The sequence below is a fragment of the Antechinus flavipes genome, chromosome 3 (genome assembly GCF_016432865.1).
Source record: "Antechinus flavipes isolate AdamAnt ecotype Samford, QLD, Australia chromosome 3, AdamAnt_v2, whole genome shotgun sequence".
Taxonomy (NCBI): Eukaryota; Metazoa; Chordata; class Mammalia; order Dasyuromorphia; family Dasyuridae; genus Antechinus; species Antechinus flavipes.
Genome location: NC_067400.1, coordinates 513915686 through 513931988, shown reverse-complemented (window position 1 = coordinate 513931988; position 16303 = coordinate 513915686). Strand labels below are relative to the sequence as shown.

The 16303-nt window shown below is 39.0% G+C and overlaps 1 long non-coding RNA gene across 1 annotated transcript; it reads right to left on the bottom strand.

The window, feature by feature from the left end:
- Positions 1 to 7394: 7394 nt before the first annotated feature.
- LOC127558065 (uncharacterized) lies at positions 7395 to 12018 on the bottom strand. Its single transcript, XR_007952708.1, has 3 exons — positions 11806 to 12018; positions 7678 to 7753; positions 7395 to 7568 (listed from the first exon to the last, which is right to left on the bottom strand). It is a non-coding gene; the product is annotated as an uncharacterized LOC127558065 (long non-coding RNA).
- Positions 12019 to 16303: the final 4285 nt, after the last annotated feature.

Sequence of the window (16303 nt, the reverse complement as noted above, 5' to 3'; positions counted from 1 at the left end):
ATAAGAGAGAGTATAGAAGAGTTCTGGCCATAGAAAAAATAGAGGATAGAAAAATCAGCTTAGGATATTGCCTGTTAGAACTTGGCCTGATACAGACAGGAAAAACTTTATTTTTGCAAGAAAATGCCGTTGTAAACATATTATTCTGCTCAAAAGACTTCCATGGCTCCCCATTACCTCACAGAGCCTAAAATTCAGACTCTAGGCTTATATTTGAAGAGGCAATGTACTGCATTGTAGGAGAATGGATTTTGAAATCAGATTTGAATCCTTGCTCTGCCACTTAAAGCTACATGGAACCTTTATGATGTTAAAATCATAAAGTTGGACTAGATCATCTTTGAAGTCCCTTATGAGTCTTAATATATAGACCTATCAAGGCCTTCCATGATCCGGTATCAACTTAAGTTTTCAGTCTTCTCTCCCCTTATTCCCCTTCCAGTCAAACTTGTCTGTGTTCCAATATTTCCAAGTCAGGAAATTCAATGGGTTCTGATGGAAAAGTATCTATCCCTCATAAAGGAGTGTGGTGGAACCCCAGAAAATGGCCAGTGATTGTGGTTGACTTTTCTTTGTGGTTGGATGGAGAGAGGGTGCCACTCTATGGGTAGGAGGGAAGTATGCCCCTTTGAATGTGGACTTAAGGAACAAAATTCATGTGGCTCCATGCTCATTCAATTCTGTTGGCTGACTTCTTGTAGTTTCTGGAGCCTAAGAAGAGAAAACTGGGGGAGTATAGGTGAGAAGTACTTGTGCCAAGTCCGAGGTTCCCAATCATGATGCTGAGAGTTGAGAAAGTAAGTTGTTGTCAGTTGATACCATATAGCCTTTCTTTTTAAAATTATTTTATTTTTTTCTAGTACATTTATTTTGATATGTATTACTTTATGAATCATATTGGGAGAGAAAAATTAAAGCCAAAGGGAAAAACCATGGGAGAGATTAAAAAACAGAAAAAAAGAAGAGAATATAGCATGTGCTGATTTACATTCAGTCTCTATAGTTCTTTTCCTGAATCAGATAGCATTTTCTATCCAAAGTCTATTGGGATTGCTTTGGATCATTAAACCACTAAGAAGAGCCAAGTGGTTCATAGTTGATCATTGTACAGTCTTGCTGTTATTGTGTAATGTATTCCTGGTTCTGCTTATTTCACTCAGCATCAGTTCATATAAATCTTTCCAGCCTCTCTATAATTCATCATTTTTTATAGAATGATAATCTTTCATTATTTTCACAACTTGTTTAGCCATTCCCCAATTGATAGGGGAATAGACATGTACTCATTTTCCAATTCTTTGATACCACATAAGAATTACTACAAACCTTTTTGCACATTTGGATCCTTTTCCCTCCTTTAAGATTTCCTTGGGATATAGACCAAGCAATGACACTGCTGGATCAAAGGGTATGCACAATTTTACAGCCTTTGGGGCATAGTTCCAAACTGCTCTCCAGAATGATTGGATTATTTCACAATTCCACCAACAATGCATTAATGTCCCAGTTTTCCCACATCCCCTCCAATATTTATCATTTTTTTTCTTGTCATTTTGGTCAATATAAGAGGTGTGAGGGTGATATCTCAGAGTTGTTTTAATTTGCATTTCTCTAATCAATAGTGATTTAGAGCATTTTTTCACATAATTATAGATGGATTTAATTTCATCTGAAAATTGTCTGTTCATATCCTTTGGCCATTTATCAATTGAAGAATGACTTGTATTCTTATAAATTTGACAGTTCTTTATATATTTTACAAATAAGACCTTTATCAGAAACACTGGCTGTAAAGATTTTTTTCCAGCTTTTTAATCTTGTTTCTGTTGGTTTTGTTTGTGCAAAAACCTTTTAGTTTAATGTAATCAAAGTTGTAATGTTCTCTAGTTCTTCTTTGGTCACAAATTCTTCCTTTCTCCAAAGATCTGATAGGGAACTTATCCCTTGCTCTCCTAATTTGTTTATGGTGTCATCCTTTATGCCAAATCATGTACCCATTTTGACATTATTTTGGTATGGGGTGTAAGATGTAGGTCTATGCTGAGTTTCTGACATTATTTTCCAGTTCCCAGCAACTTTTGTTAAGTATTGAGTTCTTATTCCGAAAGCTGGAGTTTGGGAGTTTATCAAATACTAGATTACTGTAGGTCTTGATTACTGTGCCATATGTATCTAATCTATTCCACTGATCCACCACTCTTTCCTAGCTAAGTAATCAGATAGAGGGCTAGCTAGAATGGAAACAGTACCAAGGTCAAGAACTGACAGAGGGAGTTGAATTGCAAGGAAAAGAGAGCTAAGAAGAGTAAATGTAAGTGTATCACTTGACATTATTTTCAGCTTGCAATCTCATCTTTTAATTTATTAGTTATATGCTCCAATCTAAACAAATTCTTATGGTGTTAAAAAGCAAAAAAATAAACCCCAAAACAAACTCAATAAGTTTGTTTGCCATTTTCAGAGAGAAGGGAGCTGGAGATAAGAAGAATGTACAAGTCTTTAGCTGAGTGGCAGGGTTTGGGGTAGAGAGAAGAGGTGATGCTGGAAAACTAGGAGGGGGAAAGGGAACAAGTCTTGGGACTTACATCTCAAAGAAAAGAGATGTTGAGGCAGTCTGTTCTGGCCTTCCTGAGGCTGTATTTTCTTTTAGAGGCAGGAAGTGTCCTGGCAAGTGTGCCATATTTCACACTGTAAGGCTGATCAATAAATCCCAGCTTTGATAAGACAAGTAAGGGATCTTGATCAAGATTTAATCTTTTGCTCAGGCTTAGATTCTTCCTCCATAAAGCAGGAGCTCCCTCCTTCATGGGGTTGTTTTGAGGAAAGCACCTTGTGAACTAACAGCAAGACATTATCTACTTGGGAGCTACTCTTCACTATTATCCCCCCAGCTGAGAATGAAATCTTGTTTTTTGTTAGAGCGTGAGATCCTGTAATGAATCTGACTCCAATGATGATGGGTGTGTTCCTCTGAGGAAGAAGGCAGATTCAGACATAATACAGCAAAAATAAGGAGAGCCTCATATTCATTAAACCTCCCAATTTAAATCCATTACTATCTCTCTGGGTCTGTTTATTCATTTATTAAACAAAGTGGTTTGATGAGAGCACCTCTGAGGTCTCTTTTAGAACAGATATTTTAAAATTTTTCTTCCTGTCACAGAACTCTTCAGCAGACTAGGGAAGTTTAGGATTTTTAAAAGAAGGGTTTTTAAATGCATAAAATAATATATATAGGATAGTATGGGAAATTGATCACATTAAAATACTAGTCAGTTTTTTTTAAACAAGTTCATGTCTCAGTCTATAATTCTGTGATCTCATTTGATCCTCACCACCATCCTGTGAGATAGGTAGTATAAGAATAATTTCCATTTTACAGATGAGAAAACTGAGTCTCAAAGAAGTGACTTGTCAAGGGTGACATGTCTAATACATAGGTGAATTTCAACCCTAGCTTTTTGACTCCATCTACTCTTCAGTTAAAAAAAATTCAAACTCTAGCTCTGATCCTGAGCAAAAGTGTTGTTCTTCCTTTGGGTGTTATCCCTTGCTATTTACTTGGCAAAACAGCAAGTTGGAGATGTCCCTTCCCTGCTAAGTGTAGGTTCTTAGTTTTTTTGGAATTGGAATACCAATGCCTTCTGGAAACTCTGATTCTCCCTTTCATCTCTCTCTCTCTCTCTCTCTCTCTCTCTCTCTCTCTCTCTCTCTCTCTCTCTCTCTCTCTCTCTCTCTCTCTTTTCTCTCTCTCTTTCTCCTTCCCTCCCTCTCGTCCTTCTCCTTCTCTTTCTCCTCCTCTTCCTTCTCCTCTTCTTCCTCCTCCTCCTCCTCCTCTTTCTCCTCCTCCTCTTCCTTCTTCCTTCTTCTTTTCTTTCTCTCTCTTTCAAAGCTTTGTCCTTGAAAAACGTAGCTGATCTTCATCCCCTCCATGTTTTAATCAGGCAATAAAACAGTATTGCTTTGTCTTAAAGTTCTTCCTCCTCCTCCTCCTCCTCCTCCTCCTCCTCCTCCTCCTCTTCCTAACTCCTCCAGAAATCTAAACTGCCCTCCCCTCACCAAAACACACACAGTTTTAGCTTCTCTAATAAATACCTCTGTGGTTTGTTTTGTTTCTAGCCCTCTGCCTGAATGCTAATTGATTCCTACTGAAAGGGATAATAGCCAACCCTCCCTTTCTCACTGAGCCATATTGCTCAATTATTACTGCTAAAGCTTTTCACTCCACAGTCTTGCTTTTATTGCTCCCCATTCCCTACTAGTGTTAAATTATAAAATACTTCATCAGTATGGAAAGAACACTTTTGGATTGATGATAAGGGGACCTGAGTTCTAGCACTTGCTCTATTGCTACCTAGATTGTGATGGTGAACATTGGACCCCTCTGGACCTCTGTCAGTAAAATCACTGGGTTGTTTATAGAATTTTCAGATGACAAAAAGTTAGGTCAAATGACAGAGTCAGGATTAAAAAAAATCCATAGGCTATCATGACGGACTGTGTCTAATAAAATGAAATTTGATAGGGACTAATGTAAAATTCTATATTTAGGTTAAAAAATTCAACTTCAGTACAAAGTGAAGATAAGAATGGCTAGACAACATTTCTTGTGAAAAAATATAGGGTTTTTTTTTTACTAGTTTGCAAGGTCAATATGAGTGAATAATATAATCTGGAAGGCCAAAAAGCTATATGATTTGATACTACCTTGAAAAAGGCATAACTCTACACATAGAAGAGATAGTAAGATTGGTCAGGTGGTATCTGGGAGACTTTGCTGACCAGATTCTGGGTCATTTTAATGACATTAATAAGCTAAAATGTCCCAATTAAAATGACCAGAATGTTGAAGGACCTCAGGAGTGTGCCATATGGGGCAGATAGATGATATAAAAGATAGAATAGAACATGGGTCCTGTAATCAGGAAAACCTGAGTTCAAATCCAGCCTCAAACATTTAGTAGTGTGATGATGGGCAAGTCATTAACTCAGATTGCTTCTTCCCTGCCCCAAGACCGTACTTTATGGGGAATTAACTATAGGAAGTAGGAAAAATTAGCATAGAGAAGACTTAGAGAAACAGGACAATTGCTTTCCAGTTTATTAAGGGTTATCATGTGGAAGAAGGATAACATTTATTCGACTTAGCATCAGAAAATAGAGTTAGAACATATGAATGGAAGTTACAAAGAGGCATATAGTATGACTCAATGAAGAGGGGAAAAAATTCTTAAATGATTAGAATTATCTAAAAGGATAGTTAGGTAGTACAGTGGATAAAATACTAGGTCTAGAGGCAGTAAGAGTAATCTTCCTGAGTTCAAATCTGACCTTAGACATCAGTAATATAATCCTGTTTACCTCAGTTTCCTCATCTGTAAAAATGAGGTAAAGAAGGAAATAGCAAATAACTCCAGTATCTTTGCCACGAAAACCTCAAATGGGTCATGCAGGGTTGGATGTGACTAAACATTACTAAACAACAAAATCCAAAAGTAGATTGTCTTTGAGAAGTAGTTGGTTTCTGAGATCTGTAGGCAAAGGAAGAGTGATATAATGATAATAATAATGAAAACAATATTTTTGAAATATTACATTAACTTTTTTAGAAATAACAGATTTTTTACAATCCTATGCAGGAATGGATTGGATTAAATTGCTTCTGGGGTCCCTTGCAGCACTGACTTAAATATCTTAGGCTCCCACGAAGCCTAAAGAATTTATGAATGCTTAATTCCCATTGCCTCAAAAATAAAACAAAAAAAGAAAAAGAGGGCAGCTAGGTGTCACAGTGGATAAAGCACCAGCTCTGGAGTCAGGAGTACTTAATTCAAGTACAGCCTCAGATATTTACTTACTAGCTATATGACCCTGAGCAAGTCACTTAATCCTGTTTGCCTCCAAAAACAAAATGAATAAAAGAAGAGTATGAATAACAGGCTGTTCTGAAAACTTTAGGTATGTGCTGGAGTGCTCATAGAGGCTAACAAGACTTGATTGCTAAATTTTCAATGTGAACATTTACAGCTTGAAAATTGGCAAACACTACAAATTAAGGCTTCATCTATTATTTTTGTTGATTGTTTAGTCATAAGAAGGCAATGGAGAAAATCATAATAATTTAGATTAAATTTAAAACTGTGTCCTGCATTTTTGGAGGGCCTGTTGCTAAGCATTTATCAGGACACCACTGGATATAACATTGTTTCTAGATGATGAAGGGTGAGTTTTAAGTGGATGAATGTATTTCTGTGGAGTTATGGAAAGGAAATCCACACAGTGCATTTTCAAATGAAAAAAATAATGCTAATGAATAAGCAACCTAGGCTCATTTAATGATACCCTTTATACTGTAGTAGAAAGACTACTACATTTGGAGATAGAAAACCTGGATTTCTAATCCTCCCTCTGCCACTAACTAGCTTGTGCAGTATGGGAGGGATGGCATTTGTGTACCTTTCTAGCTTATTATAAGATTGAGCCTGGTGGTCTTGAGACTATTATGATAGTTTCCCCTTAAGGGAGCTTATAGAAAGCTTCTAGGACATACTCATGGAAAAATACTGAAGATAAATTTTTTTAAAGATTAGTATAACTTTTCAAATAGTATTTTGTCTTTCACCAGCTTCTTTCTGACTCTAAATCAAGTACATCATCCTCTACACAAAGATGAACCTGGGTATAAGAACCTCATCAGAAGAGCATTTTGGAACATATCCTTCCCTCCAGCAGAAGCACGCCTTCCTATTGAAGCAGACCCCTTCCTGATAAATGGACCCATGTCTCTATCCTCCCCAATGCAGCCCTGCTTTTAGATGAGTTATTCTCTGTGTTTGTGTGTAGCTTGCACTGTATGTTGGGTCCCCTTCTCCTGTCTCTCCGTACCCTTCTATCTTGTTGCTTGTAAAAAAGCCTTGCATTGAACTGACTCCCATTGTTTTACATGTTATTCTCAGACCTTTAAGGGATTGTTTCCCATAACATCTCTGGCTGGCCCACAGGCCATTCTTTAGACATCAACCAAGCATACCAGTAAGGACTTAACCTCTTGACAGCCTCACCTACTCCGAGGAAGAGGGGATTGTGAGCCAGGGTTCAACAGGGGAACCCTACACCCCCCTCCCCTCGGAGGGATGCCCTTATGCCACAGGAAGTCACAAAACAATTGCTACAAGGAGCAGGGTCTCAACATATGCTTTGATCTCATTGTAACTTACAGATTTAAAATATTGCTAACCATAGCGAGTTCCCCTTTAACTTTATTCCCAACTTCCTCTTTCTTATTCTTTGTTTATAGCTGCTCAATAAGTATGAGTGAATCAGTGAACTACCATGTTGGCTTCAGATGAGATGAAGACAATGATTGTGATAATAGAACTGACATTTAGACAGTGTTTTGATGTTTACAGACAGTGGTTTAATGTTTAATGTGTCTTTCCTTTCAAAAAAAAGGCAAGATAAAAGGAAGTTCACAGCATCACAGAGTTGTTGTTCTTGTTGTTGATGTTGTTCATCCTTTGTTCTTGAGAAGACCTGTGACATAACGAGGGTGATATCTTGACTTGCACCTGAATTGGGGTATAGGCAAGATGAGTTTATGTCTCGATTTACAGATACCACATTCATCTTCTACTCCGGGGGTAAGGAGCCCCATCAGGGGACCTGCTGTTATCTCACCTTCATTCCCATCTTCGGCAAAGTTCAGCCCCCAGGGCCAAGGGAGTGATCCAGTGGCATTTTCCTGTGGCTCTGGCTGTCAGGCAGGGAAAGGTTGACTATAGGCAGAGGGAGGCCCTCCTCTGTGACCTGCTCCTCTCTTCCTCCCTCCCTCCCCCCAAACCCCAGGCTACACTTTGAATATGAAGCATTGAATTGAGTCACTGTAATGAATGAAGCCGTTGGATATCTCATTTACGGTTTGACATCCATGCTGGCACCTCGGCAGATGCCTCTTACCCCTGCCTGGGGAAGCCACTTATGAAGATAGCATATTGCCGATCTACAACCGTCCACCCGCAACCAATCCATTTAGCATTGGGCTTCCATTAGGGAAAGGACAGGGGCGGGGGTAGGAGAGGGGAAGGGGAAGAGAGGAGATGAAATAAATCAGGATCAGCCTTTGGATATGTCTCTTTTAACAGTCCATTCTACTCGGCGCCCAAATCTCAAAGAAAATTTGGGGAAGCTTTTGTAGCCTGGGAAGACGTGATGGTCTCTTGAAACTTGACAGCTGTGTGTGATCCCAAATGAAATAAAACTAAATGTATGCATGTTAATTGAGCCTTGCAGGTATGCACAGATGTTTACCAGCCCACAGACCACCAAATCATCTTCCTAGGCACACATATTATATGAAATTCTAGGCACACAGGCATTATTTGACTCAGTAACTAAATGAATTATTGTTTTTCTTATGCAATATTTCTTTTTTTTGGGGGGGAGGAATGTTTAACAATAACAAAAGCTAACAGTTGTAAAGAGCTTAAAGATTTGCAAATGTTTTACATATGTAGTATTGTGTCATCTGGACTTCACAGTAACCATGTGGGGTAAGTGGAGGCGATTATTCCCATTCTACAGATGAGGAAATAGAGGTTTTGAGAGATGAAGTGACTTAACCAGGGTCACACAACTAGCAAGGGATTAGATTTAAACTCAGTCTTTTCTGACTCTGAATTAAGTACATCATCCTCTGCACAAAGGTGAACCTGGTACTCTTGTCTATTTCTTTGGTCCAGGTACCCAAGTTCACCATTTCAGTTTTATCCTCACCGCCTTACCCTCATTAGCCCCACACAACTAGCCAGCTCTCAAATTTTGTTTCTGTTTCTACCATCTCCCTTGAATCTATCCTTCTTTCTTCTTTTACATCGCCTCCATCATCTCCTTCTTGGACTATAGTCTGACTCAACTAATTCCCCACTTCAATCTTTCTTCCACAGAGCTACCCAAGTGATTTTCCCTAAGTACAGATCTGATTATGTCACTCTGCTACTTAGTAAACTTCAATGGCTCCCTATTACTTCTAGGATCAAATAACCTAGTCCTAACTTGTCTTTCTAGTGTTATTATATATTATTCGCCTTTTTGTACATTATAGTCCAGGTAAACTGATCATAATGTTCTTCATACATGTTTTCTCATCTCCTGTCTCCAAATTTTAGCACTGTCTCCCATGCTGAAATATGTTTCTTTTTTACCTCTATCTCTCAGAATCCTTTCGTTCCATGTAGACTTAACTCAAATGACACCATCTACACGAAAGCCTTTCATGATCTCCTGTCAGTGTTTTTTTCCCCAAATCATTCTTATACACACCTATTTATGCACTTTTTGTCTCCCCTGGCTGTTCTGTATGCTTCTCAAGGATAGACAATCAGTTTGATGAATCCTTTTGTCTTCAGCAATATACTATAGTACCTTAGATTCTTAGCACCTAGTATAATAGGGTTCACAGTAGAAGGTTCTAAATTTTGTACCGTGGAATCAAAGTTTCAATTGTTCTGCCCTAGTTACCACTCTGGAGGAGTCTATTCCATTTTATCCCCGTCTGTCTGTCTCACTTTCCCCCAGCCATAGGGTTCTGGCACTTTGGGAGGAGGACAGGGAACAATGTCCCATTCCTTGGAGGTAAGCTGGCAGACATGATCAGCAGAGATTCGACTGCTCCAGGCTGCAATTGTGACCGCTCCTTTGATCTTTTACTGACCAGTAAATTATTTATTGGGTCAGTCATAAAGAAAAACCAAAGACTATAAAATATATTTATGGTATCACGAAAATCTCTTCTCCTCCCTGCTGTCTTCAGACATCTACTGTAGACTTCCTTGTCTATAAAATCATCAGTGCACTGTAACCATCACTGTGAGCTCCCCCCTCCCCCCTCCTTTTTCTTTTCCTTTTTTCCTTCCTTCCTTCCTTTCTTCCTTCCTTCCTTCCTTCCTTCCTTCCTTCCTTCCTTCCTTCCTTCCTTCCTTCCTTCCTTCCTTCCTTCCCTCCTTCCTTCCCTCCTTCCTTCCTTCCTTCTTTTCTTCCTTTCTTCCTTCCTTCCTTCCTTCCTTCCCTCCTTCCTTCCTTCCTTCCCTCCTTCCTTCCCTCCTTCCTTCTTTTCTTTCTTCCTTCCTCCTTCCTTCCTTCCTTCCTTCTTTCCTTCTTTTCTTCCTTCCTTCTTCCTTCCTTCCTTCCTTCCTTCTTTCCTTCTTTCCTTCCTTCCTTCTTCCTTCCTTCCTTCCTTCCTTCCTTCCTCCTTCCTTCCTTCCTTCCTTCCTTCCTTCCTTCTTTCTTTCCTTCCTTCCTTCCTTCTTTTCTTCCTTCCTTCCTGCATTATTACATCACTGTGATCTCTCCTCAATCTTTCTCTTTTTCTTCCTTCCTTCCTTCCAGTCTTTTTTCTTTTCTCCCTCTCTCCTTCCCTTCTTCTCGCTTATTTCCCTTCCCTTCCTTTCCTTTCTCCTTTCCTGTTGTTCCACATTTCATCTGAGCTTCATTGCATTTTGCTCCCTTTTCTTTCCTCCTCCAGGATTATAGAAGGTATTTTTGAGATCAGCTAGTCAAACTTCATCATTTTATAGACTAGGAAACAGATTATCCTAGGATTTAAGCCAACTCTCCAATGTCCCACTCATGGGGAACCTAAAGACAAGATCAAAACTTGGTTTTTATGATTTTAAATCTAGTGCAGTAGGATCTACTAGAATCCCAGGATTGAAGTTTTGTCAGAAGTGAGGTAGAGGCAGCTACAGGTGCTAATGCACCCCAGGTCTTTAAACCTCTGCAACCTTTAACAAAAATTCCAGATGGAGCCTTCATTCTTACTTAGAGAAAACTGTCGTTTCCCAGGCCCTGGGCTGGAGTCCCATCAGCAGATTTTCCCAGTGTGATTTGTCTGCCTCAGAAGCACATCTGCCAACCCCCCCTTGAAAATGAACTGCTTAGAATCAATGCCCAGCTTCAGTCTACACTTTGGGTTGTCATTCATCGAGTTCATTTCAGAAAGCAACAAATGCGTGCGTGCGTGTGTGTGTGTGTGTGTGTGTGTGTGACTATATATTTGTATATGTGTGTCTGCCAATGGGGAGGGGCATGGAAGGTGGGGAGAGAGTGCACATGGACTGGCTTGTCAAGTTGCCAAGTGCTTTCTCTTATTTTATTTTTCATTGGCTTTTAGTTAGTACCTTCTTCAATTAGAGTGGCAGGCTTGAGCAGACAAGGAAATTAGTGGATCTTTCCCCCAACATCAATAAAACAAATTTCTCTCTGGGATACCTATTTGTTATTTGGATATCAGACTGACTGTAATCTGTTTCCATTTTCATTCTACATGTCCCCAGCAGAAGCTTGAGGCTCAGCCGTGGATATCCTGCTGTTTCCATTTGGATGTACGAGACGATAGATTAGATTCCTATTTGCTATGTGGCCTCCCCCCATAATATCCATTAGCTATGTCAGGAAGAGCTAGGAGAATGTGCCTTCCCCCATTTATACTGGGTGGGGTAGTTTGGGAGTAGAGGCCATTTATAGATGTCATTATCACAGAACCACTAAATTGGTACTTTCCCTCCCCTCTGTCTCTCTCTGTTTCTGTCTCTGTCTCTGTCTCTGAGAATCTCCTTCCCTTTCTACCTCCTCCCTCCCTCTCTCTCCCTCCTCCCTGTTTCTTTCTCTCCCTTCCTCCCTCCCTTCCCCCTTCTTTCTCTTCCCCCATCTCTCTTTCTGTCTGTCTCTCTCTGTCTCAATCTTTCTGTCTCTCTTTTTCACTTTCTTTCTCTCTGCTTAGTACTAAATCATAGCAAAGGTTATTTTTACCAAAAATGATATGGTTATCAGGACTGCATCCTGCTGTTGCAAGGCAAGTGGGGGATGTGTGAAGAAGAAAGACTCCAGTTGAAAGATGGGGATATGGACTGTTTGTCTTCTTTTTTCAAATAAAATATCCTTGGTTCTAGAAGAGTGAGGCAGGTGATATCATTCTAACTGTCCAAGTTCTTTTCAGCCATAGGGTCTCTTTGTTCAGTAAACCTTGTACATTAGGGGAAAAAATAACAGTCCACAGATCTTAATTACCATCAGTACACCTAACCATGCATCTGATTTGGCTATTGGGTTTTTAAAGCTTTTCAAATGTAGGGCATGTGTAGACACATGTATTTCTTTCTGTATTTATCTACCCTGAATTCTTCATTGAGCTAAATAAATTGCCACCTTCCTCTTCAAACTTAGTTGTTCTGCTGATTTATGTTTTATTTGCCTGCAAGATTCTAAGATCCTTGAAAGAGTCTTAGGTAACTCAGTACCACCAGTGTGGGTCACAGATGCCCAATATATCTTGGATGGATTGGTTGATATCTTGGAAATAACCTGAGGGGCACTGACTTAAGAGTAAGAAAAGCTGGGTTACTATCTCAATTCCTTTACTTACTAAAAATATGACTGTGAGCTAATTATCTCTCTGATCAGCCTCACTTGCCTCATCTGTGAGATGGGATAACAACATTTATACTACCTAACTCCCCAGAGTTATTATGAGGATGGAATGAGATAATTTTCTTTTTGTTTGTTTGTTTTTTATTAAAACTTTTTATTCACAAAACATATGCATTTTTCAACATTTTTTCAACATTGACCTCTGCAAAACTTTCTGTTCCAAAATTTCCCCTCCTTCCCCCTACTACTTCCCCTAGATGGCAGGTAGTCCAATACATTAAATATGTGAAAATATGTTAAATCCAATATATGTATACACATTTATACAGTTATCTTGCTGCACAGGAAAAATCAGATCAAGAAGGAAGGAAAAAAAACTGCAAAAGAAAACAAAAGGCAAGCAAACAACAGAGAGAATGAGAATGCTATGTTGTGAATCACATTCGGTTTCCACAGTCCTCTCTCTGGATGTAGATGGCTCTTTTCATCACTGAACAAGTGAAACTAGTTTGAATCAATGAGATAATATTTTGGAACGTAGTTTTTAACTTTGTAACATTCTTAATCTTTAGAAGTTAAGTAACCTTGCTACTTGGTCACTTAGCCTCTGTTTGCAATTGTTTTCACAAAAGTAAAATGTGAATAATAATAGCACTTACCTCCCTGGGTTGTGAGGATTGAATGAGATAATAATTGTAAATTATGAACTTTATGTAAAGTATGAACACATAGTAGATACTAAAAAAAATGCTAACTATTATTATTATTATTGCTATTACTACCGCTGTTGCTGCCACTTTTACCACTACTATTACTACTTCTAATACTACTACTGCTACTACACTACTACTACTACTACTTCCTATCTACCCACCTTTTCATTGTCATGAACTCCTTTTGTAACTTCTTTTGCAATCTGTTAAAGTCCTTTGTAGAATGTTTTAAGTCCATAAAATGAAATATATGAAATTAAAAAGGAACACAATGACATGAAATATAATTATCATTATATTTTTTAAGTCATAGACCCCCAGCTAAGACTCTCTTTTAACTTATAAATGTAAGCAACCATGACCACCATCATAACACTGTTCTGTTGATATACACTTTGTTATTGCCACTTTGTTAGGCTGAATAAAGAGTGATGGTGGGATGATGGTGGGATCAACCTAAACTTTTTTTTTTAATATCTCTGACCCATCTGTAAAGGCTGATTTAGCTTCTTTGGGTCCAGGTCCTTTATTACAAGATCCTACTTTCCCTTTCTCATTTTACTTGCTCTGTTTTTGTCTTCTTGGCAAAAATGAGATGTTGAGCATCCTTCTTAGCTATTTCCCCCTTTCCCTCTTGTTTTTCTTTCTCATGTTTCCTCCTCCTCTGCACCCCTCACCGCTGCATTTCAGGTTCACAAAATGGATGGTGAGGTGGTTGTTGGGCATGTTTTCAAAGAAAATACGTCCTCTCCTGTGACATTGGCGCTTCACAACTGACAAGACCTGTCTCTGCTGTCTTTTGCTCTGACACATGGCTCTAAACTTGGGGCCTAAGTGACTTGTCAGCTTCTCTTGTCAGGGTTTGCCAGCTTGGGCTCCTCATCCTCTTCATTCCACATCTAGAGCCATAATCCACTCCCTTTCTTATCGCAATTATCTCCATGGCATTCAGTATTGCCATGACTCTGGACCTGTCCTAATCCATATGCAGGGAGACAGCAACAAAAGAACTCTAAAATCAAAAAAGAAAAGCCCATGCCCAATACCACTTCCATCCCCTGCCCATCTCCACATATAAATTGGAGAAGGATAGGAAATTGAAGGACAGGGCTGTTCTGCAAAGGGAGGGTGCCATTGTTCTGGGGACTTGAAGCATGATTATATCTGTTTAGACTGCACCCAGGGAGAGCCTGTTCCCTACACACATAAAAAAGAGAACAGTGAACTTAACACAAGTTCAGACTAACCTCCCTGGGGGTGGAAAAGCAACCAGAGGTCGCCAGGAGACATCATTATTACTGCTCCTTAGAACCACCACTGAAGTATATAGATTTGGCTCCAGGAGGCAAAAGAGGAAAGAAAGAGATTAAACAGTGCTTGGAGACCCCAGAGATCTGTTATTCTGAATCTAGCAGCTTGGCATATGACACAGAAATATCCTTTTCCATTTGGGTAAATAACTGCTAGAATTCCAGGATGCTTTATAGGTCAGGCCATGTCCCTATCCCAACCCAGAGCCTAATCCAGGGTCTTGTGTAGGAAGGATACCTAGGTATCCCTAGGAGGGATACAAAAACCATGTATTTGTTAAAATAATTCCTTATGTCTCCAGGTAGAACTGCACTTAAAAGGCTCATTCATTCATTCATTCATTCAATATTTAATCATTCATTCAACCCTCAATCCCTTCATGTTTTCCCACATTTGAGAAAATTGGTCAATAAGCATTTGTTATATGTCCACTATGTGCCAGGTATTGTGCTTAAGTGCTGGGTACAAAAAGAGACAAAATATGGATCTTGTTCTCAGAAAGCTCACCATTTGGAGGGGAGATGACAGTCAAACAGTTTTGAACAGACAAGATATATACAGGACAAATAAGAAATAATTAACAAGGGAAGGTATGAGAATTAAGTGAAGTTAGGAAAGACTTTCTGAAGAAGGGGTTTTAACTGGGATTTGGAGAAAGCCAGGGGAGCCAAGAGGAAGAAATGTAAAGATACAAGAGATAGCCACAGAAAAAATGGCTAGGGCTGAGAGTGGAGAATCTTGTTCATTGAATAGCAGGAGGCCAGTGTCATTGTATCAAAGAGAATGTAATATGATAGGGGCATGGCAGTAGCAAGGGTGGGGGTGGATAAGATGCAAGAAGACTCAAAAAGAAGACTCGGGGACAGGTAGATTATTCAGGGATTTAGCCAAAACAGAGAATTTTATATTTAATTTTGGAGGTGATAGGAAGAAATTGGAATTAATTGAATAGAAAAGTGATATGGTTGAACCTATATTTATTAAGCACCATCTAGATACATGACATTTATTAAGTGTTAGAGACACAGAACTTGTTCTTAGGAAGCTTACTTTCCATGGGGCAGGAAGAGAAGGCATAATAAATAATGATGATAAGGGGGAATGAAATCCTTCCATTCTGTGAAGATGATGAGAGTTTTTCTGATTCTTTTTTTAGGGGAGGAAATGCTATGACTTTTCCCCTCAGATACCTCTGTCTCTGTGACAATACCGAACAGAGAGAAAACTAAATGCATAGGAATTCCCTATGATAACTCAAATTCCCCATTTATCATCTGTCCATTGACCAATAAGCATTTATTAAGCTCTTACTATGTAGTAGATACTGCACTAAGCATTGGGAATAAAATGAAAGATACCAACATTCTCTTCTTTCAAAGAGCTTATGTTCTAGTTGGGTAGATGGAAAGTACATAAATACAAAATACATATCTTAAGTCTTACTCTTCTTATCACTACCACTATTCTCATATTCATTTTGCCTCATTCATTCCAACTTCAACTATTGTCAGATTTGCCCATATTGGAGAAAAAAAATTGGTAGGCTTTGTCTCAGTGGTCAGATTACAATACTCAATACTGTTGTTGGAATATATCAGGGATTCATTTCCTGTTACTTTTGGGGAAAGAATGTTGGCATATTATGCCTAGGAGTACTCTATAGCAAAATTGTCAATTTGGAGTGTGTGCTACAGGATCAGTACTAGGAAGATGGAAAAGTCCCTGCTGTTGTCACCTGAGTTTGAGAGAGAGCACAAAATAGAAGTGAATAGTGAAAAAGACCAGTTATTAGGTGTTGCAATATGGAAGCCATTTGCCAGTGGCTGCTAGAGGTCTAACTCAGACCTGTAGAATGG